Source organism: Botryllus schlosseri, unplaced genomic scaffold, assembly GCF_051294905.1.
Source record: "Botryllus schlosseri isolate E-star unplaced genomic scaffold, Bs_hap1 Bs18a, whole genome shotgun sequence".
Taxonomy (NCBI): Eukaryota; Metazoa; Chordata; class Ascidiacea; order Stolidobranchia; family Styelidae; genus Botryllus; species Botryllus schlosseri.
In genome coordinates, this window is record NW_027648627.1 from 283948 (window position 1) to 300909 (window position 16962).

The following is a 16962-nucleotide window of genomic DNA, read 5'->3' on the forward strand; positions in this document are numbered from 1 at the left end:
GCCCAGCAATATGCTGCCTCGCGATTGTATATTTAGATACTGCAATACCGGTACGGATGTTTTAAATGGCTCCTCTGACAGCTTATCTCCTAAAAGTGACGCAAACTCGTTACAAAATTACTTTGTACTTTTCAAAATTCAAAATATCAAAAAGTGGATAGTTTTGTCAAAAACGTACTTGACTACCCAGAAAAAGTAAAAAGTACTTGGTTACTGACCACCTATAGGTGCTACTGAAGTAGAATATGAAAGACATGGAAGATTGAGCGAGTACGTATTACGTTGGGATACTGCCACAATTTTCGAAAAGCCTAGAAGCGTTTCAGGTACAATATTGGCACCGCTACGTTCCATAGTAGAAGAGCTAGAATGAAGCGCATTGTCTAAATTTGATTCCTCAATCGTGACCAGTATTCGCTCTTGTCAAGTCACGCCAATGATCGTAAAAATTAAATTTCTTTTTCAAGTTTCAGAACAAATCTCAAATACTCCAATTTGGATATACGCAGTAATCGTTGTCACTGCTCTGTTGATTTGCGTTGCAGCGTTGTTTGGGGTGAAAAAAAACATCAGGTAAGCACCACCTTACTAGCGAATTCTTTAAAAAGGGATTGATAATAAACTTAGAGATAAAAGCGGGGCTATCAATAGGCCTATGCTGTTATTACCGATCAATTTCACTTGATGTCATTTTGAAACCTGTAGTTTAGTAATTACAATACATCAATTCTTATGAAGAGGCGGAGTACGTTCTATTTTCGTGTACAATTCCAGGAAGGCACTGAAAATTGGTAGGTGATTCAAAACCGGAGGCACCCCTGGGCAGATGTGTTCATGCTCAGTAGCCAAGTACATATACTCTTTGAGATACTAAAAGTAGGCTCTGTCTGCCCGCACTACTTAGACCTACTCTTGAAGTGGGTCTTTGTAGTCTACTTGCACTTGTACTTTACAGTTTTTAGTTAACACCAGTCGCTTTTAGACTTCGAATTCTGTAAAGTATACACTACATGTGGGGTATGTTTGCATCATCTTTAGAAGCGAAATTGTGATACCAACTGATTCTTCACTCATTATAACGGCGTTTAAGCTGCATTTCCCCTTAAATGTTGACAACGCCTTGCTAGAGTAATGAATACTTGCAGAAATGACTTTCAATTCAGAGGTGTACACAAACACACTGTCCAATTCCATGCTTCAATTAAAAAGACTATCACCAAACTAACTCGAGAATTATTTTGTAATGAATATGGCCGCAAATATGACTCATTTTAGAGGAGAACGGGAATTTGCTCGTCTGGTCAAGAGAGGAGATAATGTTTTCTCAGCGCATGCGTGCTGAAATTGACTTTTAAGAGAGGTCTGATTACTAATCACTAGGGCCATTTTTTTACATGGAATACAATTTTTTTTACATTTTCTACCTTAAAAAACCTAGTTTTGACAAAATTTTGATCTCGTGTTTGTAAATTAGGTGTTTTCACACGTTATTGTTAGAATGGGTCCACCTATCTTCATTTCTGGTTGCAACTGTCTGTCCTTACGAAGTAGTTTGACCTGAAAAAAACTTCTTTGACCTGAAAACTGGCAAATTTTTGCACGAAAAAAACTTTATTGCAACGAAATCTTGACCTATGAGAAATTCCAGTAGTTGCATCACGCATTTTGGCAGAAATAATTAAAATTTGTTGTAGTATAATGACAGATACTTTCCTACACTCTTGGGTAGAAAGTGTCTATCCTTAGTAAGTATCTTGCCAAGAATGGAGACACACCTTGTTGGTTCATTCTGACAATATTGTCTACGTCACAATTTTTCATCATGCGCTTCTTGATATAAGAACCAATGCCCACGCGGTCTTGGTTCAGGTAGGATATTGTGTTGAGCATAACGCTATGCCGTTTCACTTGACCGTTTATGATTCGCAATGAGACAGACTTGGACAACTAGAAAATCTTCAGCTTGTCCGAATTAGATTAGAATTAGAGCTACACGAATTTTTGCAAATTTAATTAGAATGAGAGTGACATAATTTTTCCAAATTGGAATAGAATTAGAATTAAAGCTACACATTTTTCCAAATTAGATTAAAATTAGTATTAGAATTACTGAATTCACAAAAACTTGGAAATTGAATGAAATTGGGAATGAGAAATGAATACTGCAAAAATCGAGTTCGGTCCGCATCAAATTACAGTGCATTCCCATTAAGGTGTGTCAGTGTTGGGATGACTCGAGTCACCTTTTCCGTATCACTTGACTTGTATCGAGTCACTTTGCAAAAATGACTTGACGTTTCAAAAATGCATGTTGACTCATGACTCGGAGCAAAAATGACCAGTCAATGTCAAGTCATCAAGTAATTTGTGTCGGTTACAATCGCTGTGTCTTTCTTATTTTCGGATCGTTCTCAATACGCTCTTGTGACCTGTGAGAGCGACCAATTTCATTCATTCATTCATTTCCCGTTTTACTAAACCTCCATTGTCTTATCAGAAATAAATTTGCCCCAGCGTACGTTTTCGTTAGAGCAAGAAAGCAATATAATAGCAAAGCATCCATCTCTGTGCTAAAGGTCATTGGTGCCCGGTGCTCAATTTAACGCTTAACCAAACCTCTTGTATGATTTAAATTGAATCTGAAGCAATCATCTTCTTTTTACTTGATGTCGTTGAGAGCATGGAATTGAACAAGCCTGCGTTAACTATCTCTTTCTTCGCTGCTGTGCTGTTTGTCATCGAAACTAGAATGTTGCTCTCAGACTACTAATAAATCCCACGCAATACACAGTATGAGTGTGATTACAGTTTTATTGTATGCTAATAGGCAGTAACCCCAATCACACTATGATCTAAAGAGATTAAGAAATACAAGCAAACAACGTTGGCTCCCACACGCAGCGTGCAGCCGGGCAAGTACGTGCGAAGCGCGATGCCTGTCACGGCCGATTAGTGTCCAATTACAATGTGAGCCATAATTGAGAAACTAACAATCACCAAATAACGAAACTGAGATACATCAACTACCAGCATTCATCACACTAACTAGGCTACTGTGATTGTACGCACAGTGAAAATAATATGATGGCGGCTTGGCACTGGATTTTCCTGTGTCAGAAGGATATTGTTGTCAACTCGCGGCAAAATGCCTCGGACAAAGAGGCATTTTCAGGAGAACATATAATTAGATAATAATTAGAATTACAGCATATGAACAATTCACGAATTAGATTAGATTCAGAATTAGAGCATGGAAACATTTCACAAATTAGATTAGAATTAGATTACTGACAATTTGCTCTAATTTGGTGAAATTAAACAACTTGAATTATCGAGTTGTCCAAGTTTGCAATGAGCAAACAATGTCCCGTCTACAGCGTGTTAAAGCTATAAATTAGGCTACAAGCGGTAAAATGTCAAATGATAAGTTCACCGACAGTGCGAACATCTACAGTACAAACGACTTTGTGAACAACTTTGAAAATTTTTTGACTTGACGCTACAATTTTGTCTTATTTTGACATGGGAAAAAAATCGCCCTACTAATCACGTATTACAATTTAGTGAGGCGTTCTACCTTTCTGTACTGGGTGGCCACGAACCCGTAATTCGGCGCCAATGCACACAACACTTGTGTGAATATCTGCGAAACACCATGTTCTGATACAGTGTAGCTTCACAAACCGCACAAACATCCCACATGCTTAAACTGCGCTTTTACTTTGCAGGAGGGTGCGTCTGTGCTGGAAAGCATGCGCAATCAACTGCGGATGTTGCTTTGACAACCGCTTGCAAGGGCAGAGCAAGTCTGCGCGCCACGATCAGCACGCTGACACTTCATCGTCGTCCGTCCCGTACAAGCTGTCTGTGACAGAGCAGGATCGTGAATATCCCTCACAGGCCGCATCCCAAGACAACGGGGAAGGCGCTTCCAATCAATTGCAGCGGAACGATCGCAATTCCGTTACAGTCACGTCCGAAATGCTCCATTCGCGCGCTGAAAACGCGCTTTTTACTAGGAAGTTTGGCACCATACCAGCGCATATGAGGGAGCGCGGCGAACTTACTATGATGCGTGAGCGCGCACGCGACGATTCCACTGCGGCGCAGGCGAACATAGACGTAGAGCTCGAAGCGCTGCTTGCTCGCGCACGCCACCGGGACACGATAGCGTGTGATTCCGCAAATGATGATTTAACCCCTTTGAAAATGCTGCAGCGAGATGGTTATAAATACACCTCGGTTCAACACCGGTCTTCCGTGAATCCTCTGGAAGATGTAATCCAGTGTCGTAGTCCATTCAACATTGGAGGCGATGAAAACATGAATTTTCCCAGACCTACCGCGGTCTGAACTTACTGCTGGGCATTTCACGATAGCGTCAGCGCGAAGTGAAGTCACTTATCTTTTTCGCATCAGCCAGCGGTAGACTGTTGGTTCATGTACGATGCTTGTTGCTTCTCTAGCAAAACGAACTGCAATTTCATTTTCTCTTACGCCCGAATGTCCTGCTATCCATGCTATTGTAGTAGGAACAATTCTGGCGTTGCAGTAGCTCCACAATTTCATTGATAACGAATCTCCGAACTGAATGATAATAGTTCTCGATGGATCGTAAAGCGCTAACTAAGGCAGTCTGATAAAATCTAAGAGAACTAGTGATTGTACCGTAAGGAGTCCTGATCGTTTACAGGGCGGGTGCGTCTAGTATAATCTTAATGTGGTGTGATGAGAATTTTTCCGGGCAAACTATGCTGGAAAGCATACGAGATCAGACCAAGATACTTGAACAAAAATTTTTGAATAAATTAAAAAGCTTCGTTTTTTAGTCAATCTTACAATTATATTGAATAACAAATAGAATGTGAAGAAAACGGTTGTTTTTGAACGAACGTTCATCTACTTTTCGGCCATCCAGTCGTGATTAAACATAATATGATGGAATATTATTGTGACTGCTCTGCATAAAATGATTCTACATTAGGGCTGTTCAAAAATACCCTTTTTTCCTGAATCTTGCTGATTACTTGATTAAATTGTTAGGTTGCCTTAAAAAACGACGCACACCAAATATGAATTCATTCCAACCAATATTCGCGGATTTCGTAGAGTTTGAAAATTTTGAATTTGCCTAAAAATGCAAAAAATTTTTTTTTCAAATTTTCCCTTCAACCTTATGAAATTGTTGCGCTGTCTTCAAAAACGATTGAAAACAAATTTGACTCAATTCCAAGCTGCAGAAGCGGAGTTATTCAAGTTTTTTGATGATAATTCTGGATGATCCACCAATCAAGGATAATCCCAGAATTATCAAAGAAAAACTGTTATAACTCCACTTCTACGGCATCGAATTGAGTCAAATTTGTTTTGAATCGTTTTTGAAGATAGCGCAACAATTTCATGGGGTTGGCAGAGAAATTTGAAAAAAAAATTTTTTGCATTTTTAGGCAAATTCAAAAATTTCAAACTCTACGAAATCCGCAAATATTGGTTGGAATGAATTCAAATTTGGTGTGCGTCGTTTTTTAAGGCAACCTAACGATTTAATCAAGTAATCAGCAAGATTCAGGAAAAAAGGTTATTTTTGAACAGCCATATTCTACATCCACCACAATCTGAAGACACCCATCGTCACTCTTCGGTGGTGATGTTTAACTGGTTTAGGTCACGATAGTTGGTCATGAACCCCGGCTTGTGAATCTCTGCTTTACCCACATTGAGGGAGCCGGGTATAATGTTTTTGTATAGAATCGTGTAAAAATACAGTTTGGGAATCCCACTGTTTGATGACGACCCCTGTCAACTGTAGTGGTAAGTCCGTGAGATCCCAGCTTTGACTAGCTTTACCCGAGAGTTTTCTAAATATAATATTCCAATCAATAGAATCTCAAATATAGTCTTTATAATTACCGGTACTTGAATGAGATTAGCTTCGATGTACATCGTAGGCTACATCGCAATTCCAGTTTGCATGAAGCTGGGATCGGCCTTGAACACATTGGCTTCAGATATATTGACAATACCATTCCATGTATTTGACAACGTGTTAAAACCCATGTAAATGCCGTGATATCGGACAGACTGCTTTTTCTAACAACTAAATGAGCATTATTCTGTTATCTCCTGACTTAGGGTTGTTGATTTAGATTTGTAAGATCTTGAACATTCACTATCATATCTCTCGAGTCAACAACTTATCGCGACAACAGCCGAGTTTTACAAACCACGCGATTTATAGTCTCGCATCATGCTTGACCATTTCGTTATATATATGTTCGCAATTTCTTCATCCTTAATCGAGGTGCTTTTCTACTGAATTTCTTTCATTCTTTTCAGTGTTTTTTGGTGGCGCAAAGTTGTTTAATATTCAAATTTCGGAGTCGCTGAAAGCAAACTTTCCTTTGCAGTTCCTTACGAATAAAACTCGCGTCCTTTTCGGAAGCCGTTGTATATGTTTCATATGGATACATGGCACTTGCAGCGAAATGTTCGGCAAGGGTGGCGTGGCCAGATAGAAGCATCGCCTTGATAAATCTACCGAAGTATAGAAGTAGAAAACGTTATGTCTCTAAATTGCTTAAGTAGCTTAAAGATGTAGGATTTGAACGAGGCGTCTGGCAAATTTGCTACAGAACAGAACAAGACATGTAGAGAATATCTCAGAGTAGGTGCGTCTTTGGAAATAACATTTTATTGTTGTGATACACACATGGCTGCTACGTAAATCCATCTCCTAAAAGTAATGAATACTTATACTCCCTATTGTTTTTGAGAAATAATGTGAAGTACCTAGATTGCTTGAACCCTATTCATATGACTTACAAGTTACGCATCCACTGTATAGCGATGCGTGATCATTTAGGACAGGGGTGCACAGCGGATCACAGTGCACGATAAACGACTACACAGTACACATGCTTTCTAGTTGTATTGCAACTACATTAATGATGTGAGAGGCACATGATATTTCTCGAAACTCAGGGCAATTAAGATATACTTTTAACTACGAAACCAACCATTATAGACAACTGTAAAATAGTGAATACGTTGTACATTTTTCAGTAACAAGGTTTTGCGCCAATTTTCAACAATTCCGTACGTGTAGCACGCGCGAATATAACCGTTACTCAATTGTTCTGCAATCAGTTACTTGAGACACTGATGCGACGAATATCGTTTGAACATATAATTTACTTGGGGCAGGGGTGGTCACACTGTCTGCTATTCACGGCCTAATTTTGATTACTTATTTATATCACGGTCGCATTCCACGGAATACTCGTAATGAACTAACAGGACGCCAAATATCCATATTAAACCATCCCTGTGTCCATTTGCAGTGAGCTCTCGATTTCTTGAGTAGAGTAGCCTAATTCTGAGAGAAAAGCGCATTTCGGACAAATGTCTAGATTTCTAGTGGGAAATACTTGCATTGAAAAAATTCTCAAGACACCTGAAAATGAAAGAACGCCTGATTTAGCCGATTGAGTCTAACTATATTCACAATTACGCGAGAAAGTATTTTCGCGTTTGCGCTCGCAGAAAGATCGTCGACGATGAAATATAAGCACAAAATGATTGTCGTATATTAGCGGAAATCTTCGATATCGATATGTCCATATGCGGAATAGTCCAGTCCTTGCAGACTGAGCCCAGCGGGCAGTATACAGTCGACACGCAATATACCCAAGTAATATTAATATCAACTTGGAAAATTTTACGCGCCTGGCGCTGCTAGTATGCAGCGCACTCGTTCGTCAATTTCATGTGGCCCTTTGGCCGGAAAGGTTGGCCACCCCTGGTCTATATAGATTACTAATTTACCCGTAGGTTAGTTATCTCTAGTAATCTAGAGTCTGTCAGCCGTCAGTAACATCGGATGCAGCAACGAAGACATATAGGATATGGCTTGTGACATCATATGGAATACTGGTCAATTGTAGATAACATAGTTGCACTAGAACGCACTTTACTCGGTGCCATTGCTGTGTACAGCATTAAAATTCTGATGCGGCGTTTTAACACTGGCACTGTACTCGTTAACATTAAGCCATACAGCTCAATTCAATCTTTAAATGTGCGATTATTATTCAACTGTAACTGTAGCATAGTAAGAGCAATATTGGCGGATATCACGAAGTGATCAAGAGAAATTCGATTTGCACCAAATGGCCAATGGTTTGACGTTCGATATTGGTGCACTCGTTACCAGTCCATCCGGTATCGATCGACAGATTTGGTTACATTGAAATTGAATAGTATATTCATATTGAAATGAACCGGAATATTTTCGGCTGACACTCGTCAGGGGTAATTGTCTGCAACTAATAGAGACTTAAAAAGAACATCCTATATCAACAATCATATCACAAAATATGACGTCACCAGCATGCAATTTCGAATACGAGAACATTCAGTGTACTATTTTTAGATGATACACGAAATCTTTTTGTTGACACTGCCTCAGCTGGTGTATTTTGGTAGAAGTCGACAATGCACACAAATGTGAGTGTGAACGACCCTTTCCGAGTACGCGAAATTTGTCATCTCGATAATTTTTCGCATGGGCGGGATTATCCAATTGTACATTGAAGTTCTGTACCCCCAAGATGCTGTTTTCATTTAAATGTATTAATTTGTTTTTTACTGCGTACTAATTTATCTAGTCTTTGTTATTATTGATTTGGCGATGGTTGTTTTCCAAATCTCTTGAGTTGTGCTATTTTTTGTCAGTATTCGGTTAGGAAATACTTCTACGGTATTTTATCAACAGGTCGGTAACATGAAAGGAAAATACGACTACCGCCTCCTGTTGAAGCACATGCCGCACAGTTTTTGGAGCTCTACCTTGAACTAACCAGTCTGAGTTACAAAAAGCCAAATTACGCAGTAAGTTTGAGAGCGCGGTATCAATAGTACCTTCGCGGAATGCGATTACAGCGAAACTTCCAAAAAACGAATTGCACATGACCCATTTCCGCACCAGCTGGGATAATCTTGCTTCGAACGTTAAAATTTGTGGCAACGCTGTTGAATTCTATAGCCATGAATCAATAATAGTCGGTCGATTATGAAAAATATAAAACAGCCGTACTCAGGACCAGAGGTGGTCAGTAACGAAGTACTTCTACTTTTTGGAAGTACTCAAGTAATTTCATCCACTTCTGGTACTTACTCAAGTAGATCTGATTTTCTCTACTTCTACTTCCTAATATTTTGTGCTCTACTTACTTACTTTTCGCTATTTTCAGTTTGTCAAGTAGAAGTAGTTAAATCCCCCAATACGAAAGATAGCCTGAGGAATTTCGGGGCTGTTTTCACGATATACCAGCATTTATTATTCATAAAAGTCAAATAAAGACCAGAAATTTTGTTGCACTTGGTGCATAGTAGCAGAGTTGTTATGACTCGAGTCAATCTGTGTATTGACTCGACTCCCGGCAAACACATTACGGCAAGTGGATATCCGTCGGATAACTTGTCATTTGGCCCAGATTCACCCTAGTGCCATCCGGTTGCACCGAGCGTGTCGACTCCTGGTGTTATCCAGTTATTCCTGGCCACTGTAGGGACAAAGTCCGGTTGGGACCGATATCCATAGACTATCCACTGATCAACCCTCTGAATACTAGCTAGCTCCTGGACCTGCATATTTCCTTACCACAGGTTAGGCGACGCACAAATACACTTACACAAGATTGATTTTCAGGCAAAAAAGCTTATATTATCGAATTGTCAACAATAAAAACTAAGCAGCAACGAATAAAATTAACAACGGCTGTAAATCACGTCAAAATCAATCACTCACTCAAGTTCAAGACATACAATAAAGCAACAGGTGGACTCAAAAATATCACAAGCAGTTGATCAATTAATCAATCCGAAGGCTAAAAATATGATGACTACGAAGTATGTACACTGGGAGGATTACAGAATACCACACATACACAACTTATTAGAAATACAAGAGGTTGGCAAGTTTTGAAAATCATTATAGGCAATAATAAAAACTGCAGCAAAGTAAAGCACAGCATTGAGTCAAAGCAACAATTGTCAATCAATCAAAGTCAAGAAGCATGCACACTGGAAGGATTAGAGAATACGACACACGGACAAGTGTTGAAAAATTATGATAGGTCGAAGCAATTACCTAGAATTCTGCCTATGAGAATAAAACAAGACACGCACTGCATTACACATGCACATTGCACGTACACAGATGTATCAGAAAAACAAGTTGGCAAGTTTTGAAAATCATTATGCCAACAAGACATAGCGATACATTCAAAATTGCAGTGCAGTTAAAAAAGCACAGCATCGAGTCGAAGCAACAACTGTCAAATCAAGTTGCAAAATTACGTTCACTATATGAGAATACCATAGGAAGAAAAATTCAAAGTGGCAGGTTGAAGTTCTTCAATGACAGTAAAAAGACATGCACCGTTGCACACTAGGGAAATATCCGACGTTGATATTTAAGAATCAAGATGGCAAGTTTTTAAGGTAAAGAGGTAATACGAATAGAGATACAAAAAAATAGGATGTTTTATTCTGGTCAATTGCTCGTTATGACATCCTCTATGCGCAGATCTGTCACACATTGAGCAAGGTGCAGTAGAACAAACAAAGCACTTCTACTCAGGTTTCGCCTACTTGTACTGCATGTTATTTTACTACTTCTACTTACTTTTCAGACATAACCAGTTAGATAGCCCCTATAATGTAGTAAATAATGAATGCAATTTAGAAATCGCACTATAATTGGAGTACCATTATATATTTTTCGCGTACATCCTGCAATTTTGAAAGCGGCCTCTACCAACTGCAGTAACCTGCAAGTGTGCGACTCGTTCTACTTTTGGAAAGTACTCAAGTAGTCACAATTTCAGATCCACCTTTACTTGAGCAGCAAGGATGAGCTCACTTTCACCCCTTTTTGATTGTATATACCGTGTCTAGAGCGGATGAAAATAATAATCAGCAGATTCAACTGTAACTTGTAAAAAATTCCACAGCAAGCAATGCACACTTGCAACCAACAATCTCTCTAGCTGGAAATATCTTCAATCTTCATACAGGTTCAACTTGCAACGAGGTGAAAAGTTGGTATGAGGGAAATGACTTTATACTGCATCCTCTTCCTTGTCTGCGTAAGACTGAGACAGGATATGGACTTGTTCTGCATTCTTGTCCTAAAATAATTAGCAAGAAAATCATTACAAGCGAACATGAAACTATCCTTCAAAATGCTACCAATTCCGAACGCCTTGCAAAATTCATTCAAACACTGACAAATTACAGCATACTATGCATAAACTCACAAATCATGAATATTAAAATTTATGATCATTATGGAACAGTGGACACTAGGGGTGTTAAAAAAAAACTTTTTTCAAATTTGATTGGCTTAGCTGGCAAATCATTAGGTTACCTAAAATACCTAGCACAAAAAATTTGACTCATTTCAATTCGCAGATGCTGAGGTCATCCAATTAGAAATTTCCATCATTTTTCAAATAATAGTATTTACGGTGGAAAATTTCACCACTCCGACATGATCAAAAATGCTTAAGATGTAGGGATGCTTTTTCCCACTCATTTCCATCTTTACAGGGGCCTATGGTAGAGTTTGGATGAAGACAGCGCCAGTTGACGAATGAAAGATATGACACGGATTAGCTGGAAATTAGTAGATTTCATTGAAATAGCTAATAGACACGTTCAAATAATGGTGATATACTTTGCAAATAAACTACTTTTCACACTAATATTAACAACCACGAAAATGAAAAAAAAAAACTGACACATAGGTAAATATATGAGTATGGTCATGGTCATAGGCGCCGAGTTACGGGGTGGCACCCCATTCAATATGCTGAAACGCCCGCCGTCTGCGATTTCAAATTTTCGTATATCTCTATTGTCTAGTCATTTCGATACGACATCAGCGCTGTCAATGAGCAAGTCCGTGATATCGCGTAAATGCCAACTATTTACCATTAACCGATACACACGCAAATAATTGAATACGCAGCTTCCTAGGCGGCGACAAACTAATGCTTGATACGCCCCAATAAATTGTAACCCGGGATTTCGACATGCATTTGTCGTGTTGTCAGACTAGGTTCCGACCCATTGTGCTGTATTCAAGTTGGTGAATTACTGATTAGATGCGCCAGGCGAGGCCTACAATATTCGTATCGTAGGCCTCGGATGCGTGCTTTTTCGTCTGCTATCATCTGTAGGCTACTAATTCTTGTCTGGTTTATAGGCTACACTCGCATTTCCTCGATGTCACTTGTCGGTATTTGATTCGTTAATAATACTGCGCATTGTGCAGTGCACGGCGTTGAATTACGTTGTCAAATAGTGATGCAACACGAGGTTTTCTGTGGCGTAAATTCTGAATTTATTCGATTAGTTGGAACGGGAACCTTCCATTTTCCAATACAATAAACTTCATTGCTGGACGGACTCGAGCTCAACCATATCGCGGATCGAATTTCAAACCATTTAGCGCGTCCGCATGCACGCTATAATCGCTGGCATGAAATATCACGTGCGCCAGGCTATGCCTGATATCGTTACCAGCCTGAACTATCGAGTCTACAGCAGGACTGGCGCATGTGATAACATCGCTGGCCTAAACTATAGCGTCTGCTACAGGCATCATATGATTTACCTGCTATCTCTACTTATTTGATTGTTATGTTATACTGGCTTAAGACTGACAGCGTCAAATTGAATAAACCTGAATCTGCGCAATTGGTCACGAACAGACGCGAACGAGCGTAATTGATTAGCGCTAATACTGAAACATCAGAAGATGCATGTACTTAACCGTAATAAATGATGCTAACTTGGTAAATTTGAAGAAATTTCAAACCCCTCCCTTGTTTCATCTGGTCACCCTATGTAGAGATAAAAGTCGGCGCCTATGAGTATGGTTACGCAATATAACCATTATCGCCTCTGCGCAATATATTTAGACAATCAATATTGCATCTACCTCGTATTGCTGATTTCTGTTTTTGGATGGTGCATGGCGCAACACAGATCTGACTTCAATCTCGTAGTCCTTTTCCGGAACAGTCGTAGGAATATTGCAACAAGCACCTAAACAGGAAGATTATAGTAAACAATTCATAGAGACGACAACTATAGTTCAACCTACGATATATAATATCTTGTATAAACTCAGTGCACACAGAGCTTTCTTCCCAGTTCTGCCCAACTTTATCAGTTGCCACTCTATTGGGAAACTCAGCGCTAATCAATTAAATATACCAGATACTCACCATTTCCAGTAGGAAATTCCCAGCAGAATGAACCTAGACGACTCTCTGTAGGAAGGGCTACTTGATGAGACAACGTATCTGAACAGATAAATAACAGTCAGTGGCACCTCAAACACGCAAAAACGGGCATGGGTTGATTAAACGCAGTCAAATAATGGTAATCTTATAGCTGGCGAACAGAGCGCAAAATTTAATAAAACAGGTCTCAATATAAAGCTACTTTCGCACTGATTCAGAAAATATAAATTAAAATCTGGTCCGGGCACTAAAACCCCCCGAAAATTGCCTTTAAAATCCGAAATCGGCATTGTTTCTAACAAAGGTAGCGGCAGTAGACAATGACAAATCAAATGTCTAGAACTGATTGTGACATCATTGAGCGCCTTGGCAAAGTCGTGCTGAATATATATTACAATGAAATTCATGAACCGCTGTGCCCAATGGAACAAACTGTTTTGTAGATCGGCCTGTTGCGTACCAAGAAATACGCGTTGATAGTAAATTCTACGATATGGTATATGTTCAGGCTTTTGTGCTATAATTTATATTTATCCAAATTTTTGAATGCGCGACGACGCATAAAATACACAAACTATTCACATTACGACTTATTCGCGCTACAGCGATTGATACGACGCGCTATACTCTGAGTCTGAGAATCACGGGGAACACGGCAAGCGACTTCGCCAGGGCGCCCAATGATGTCACCATAGTGTCCTATATGGTGTCGACACAAGCAAATCGCACGGTTCAATGAAATTGTATCACGTCACAGTTTCCATTTGGCTACAGGCAATTTGACGGCGATTTTTGACCGACTTGCCGAGCATCAAATTTGATAAAACGGGTATCAATCGAAAGCTGCCGCCGTACTGATTACGAAAATATAAATTTTATTCCGCTCGCGGCCCTGGAACCCCCACAATCAGCCTCTAATTTTTCATTGTTATGGAGATTGGCATTGGGACGCAACAATGCTGTCTAGCGAAACGAGACAGGTGCTCGAGAAAAAGGGAGCCAGACAGTATTGTTGCGTCTGTCGTTTCGCCAGACAGCATTGTTGCGTCCCAATGCCAATCTCCATAACAATGAAAAATTAGAGGCTGATTGTGGGGGTTCCAGGGCCGCGAGCGGAATAAAATTTATATTTTCGTAATCAGTACGGCGGCAGCTTTCGATTGATACCCGTTTTATCAAATTTGATGATCGGCAAGTCGGTCAAAAATCACCGTCAAATTGCCTGTAGCCAAATGGAAACTGTGACGTGATACAATTTCATTGAACCGTGCGATTTGCTTGTGTCGACACCATATAGGACACTATGATGTCACAATCAGTACGAGACATTGAACGGTCATTGTCTACCGACGTTACCATTGATAGAAACAATACCGACTTTGACCCTTTTAATTTCATTTTTCGGAGTCAGTGCGAAAGTATAGCTTTCGATTGAGACCCGTGTAATTAAATTGTTCGTTCTGGTCGCCTGCTCTAACATTAATGTTGAGTTATCAAATTGGAAGTTTCTACAGTCATCATTGCATGAGCTGAGCATAAAAAATTTCAAATAATTCATAACTTACATACGGTACCCAGCTCAGCTTTCTAGACTATATATAAGAGTTAAATAATTTTTTACAAATCAAACGGTCATAACTGCAGATTTCTTGCTGTTTTGATACCACATGGAGGAATTAAGCTCTAACCTGCATTTGGTAAATTGGTGATGCACTGTCCGTAAAATCACGACATTACTGGCAGATTTCTTCCTTCATTTTTCTTCAAGATGCTGAGATTTCTTTTCGAACTGTTTCGCCTGAGCTTCAGCAAGATCAGTATCACTCGTATCAGTGGAACATGTGCGTTTTCTTTGAATCTTCTCGTGACCACCCGAATCAGACCTTGAATCGGAATCATATTTGGTAGATCTTCGTATCCGTCGTCTTTTCCCCGCATCCGATGCCAAGCTATCCAAGTTAGTATTGCAATATAGTACTCAAACCATATATATATATAGGGCTGGGTAGAATTGAATATCGACTCATTCAAAATGGCCGACGAATTATTCTTCGGTCAATTTATGGTTGTTTCTAGCAATTATCCTTGTTACACGTACACTACATTAATATACCCTCAAGTTCAGATTAATCTACACTATATACATTTCAACCATTTTTTTTTTCGCTTATACGCCAACTTTTGTTTTTGTTAAATTCACTTGTTCCATATGAGATCAAATAAACTTTAATAAAATATATGCTTCGTCATATTACACTCCTTTTACTACCATTCTCTCGAATTACATTCAGTGTTCATCGTGTAACCTAGGGTATTAGTTGCAGCTGAACCCCCTTTTTTGCCTCCCCCATCCAGCATAAATTTTGATGGTGGACTCAACAAATTTTGGTCTAAAAGTGCAGAGTCGCAATGCCTCGAATCAAGTCAAATGATACTTACAGCAGGGGTCGGCAACCTTTTGCTAGCCGCGGGCCAAATTTCAGGTGTACAACTTTTTGGCGGGCCGAAATTTTCCCTAGTACTATATTCTACGCTCACTTCGGTATATTATCCTACATTGCTGCGATCCCAATCATATCAATCAGAAGACACACGTATTTTACACCTCAACAGCCCAGAACAATTGTGACAATTGACGCGGCTTGCTCTGAGAAAGGTTTTCAACTTCTGGTAACAAGTCAAATGCAGCAAGAATCAGACCCTTATTCAAAATGGACGTCAAAAATACGTGATCTTAACTTGCTCTTCGTGAATTTTATTGTTTGCAACTACTGTTCACAGGCGCACGAGCTTCCAAAATTTGATGCAATTCCTTTTGCATTACTATTCAAGCTGGGATAAAGACCAATTTCAAGAACGTACTCTTTGTCGATATGCTCTTTGTATAAATTTTGTCATTCAATTCAACTGCATCGCATTTCAGAAAGGCCTATTTGAAATTTGCAGGCAATGGTATCGGCGTCCGCATTAAACAGAGCACTGAATAGTCAGAATTCATTTTGTAGAGAAGGAATGTCGGAAACGCGGGTGAGTATTCAGTAGTTAAATGTCGCACCACAGTACCTTCTCCAGCATAGGAAAGTGAGCACAATTTTCTTTGTACTGTCGACATTTCCAGAGTTACAGATTTGTTTTAAATGTGCCCCGACCTCCCACGCGTTTAGTTGTTTTCCCCCTGGAGTTGCAAATTAAACTTGTTCAGATGTGGCGTTAAATATACCAGGAAAGCAAGATGAGATACCCATTTTCGATTGCGGGACTATGCGCCGGCGATATTTGTGTTTTCGAGGAAAGTTGCTATTTCATTTCTCAGTTCATACACTCGTGTAGGCATAACGCATTTGATTTAGACGATGTAGGTTACTATTATACCGTGGCAATGTCGCATTTTTGCGATAATTATTTGCTATGTCGCGGGCCAGTCCGAAAGGGATGAACTATTCGGCGCCTGGACACCTATCGAAAGCTTCAACCACGCCTAGGTTTCATAGCCGACGATCTTTCTGTGAGCGCAAACGGCACGGGACACTTTAACTCGTAATGCCAAATGCAGTCCGGCTCAATCTGATACCTTAGGTGTTCTTTCATTCTTACAAAGAGGTAACCTTATTAGAGGTAAGCAATCGAGCGGTATGTTGCGCAAAGC

The 16962-nt window shown here is 39.6% G+C and overlaps 1 protein-coding gene and 1 long non-coding RNA gene across 3 annotated transcripts in view; one reads left to right on the plus strand and one right to left on the minus strand.

The window, feature by feature from the left end:
• The window catches only part of LOC145459839 (uncharacterized), a 311519-nt gene that overhangs the window by 66309 nt on the left and 228248 nt on the right, over positions 1-16962 (plus strand). The window lies entirely within an intron of this gene.
• On the minus strand, positions 9699-15316 carry LOC145459824 (uncharacterized). The gene is made up of 4 exons (XR_013921565.1): positions 15005-15316; positions 13299-13376; positions 13010-13116; positions 9699-11192 (listed from the first exon to the last, which is right to left on the minus strand). It is a non-coding gene; the product is annotated as an uncharacterized LOC145459824 (long non-coding RNA).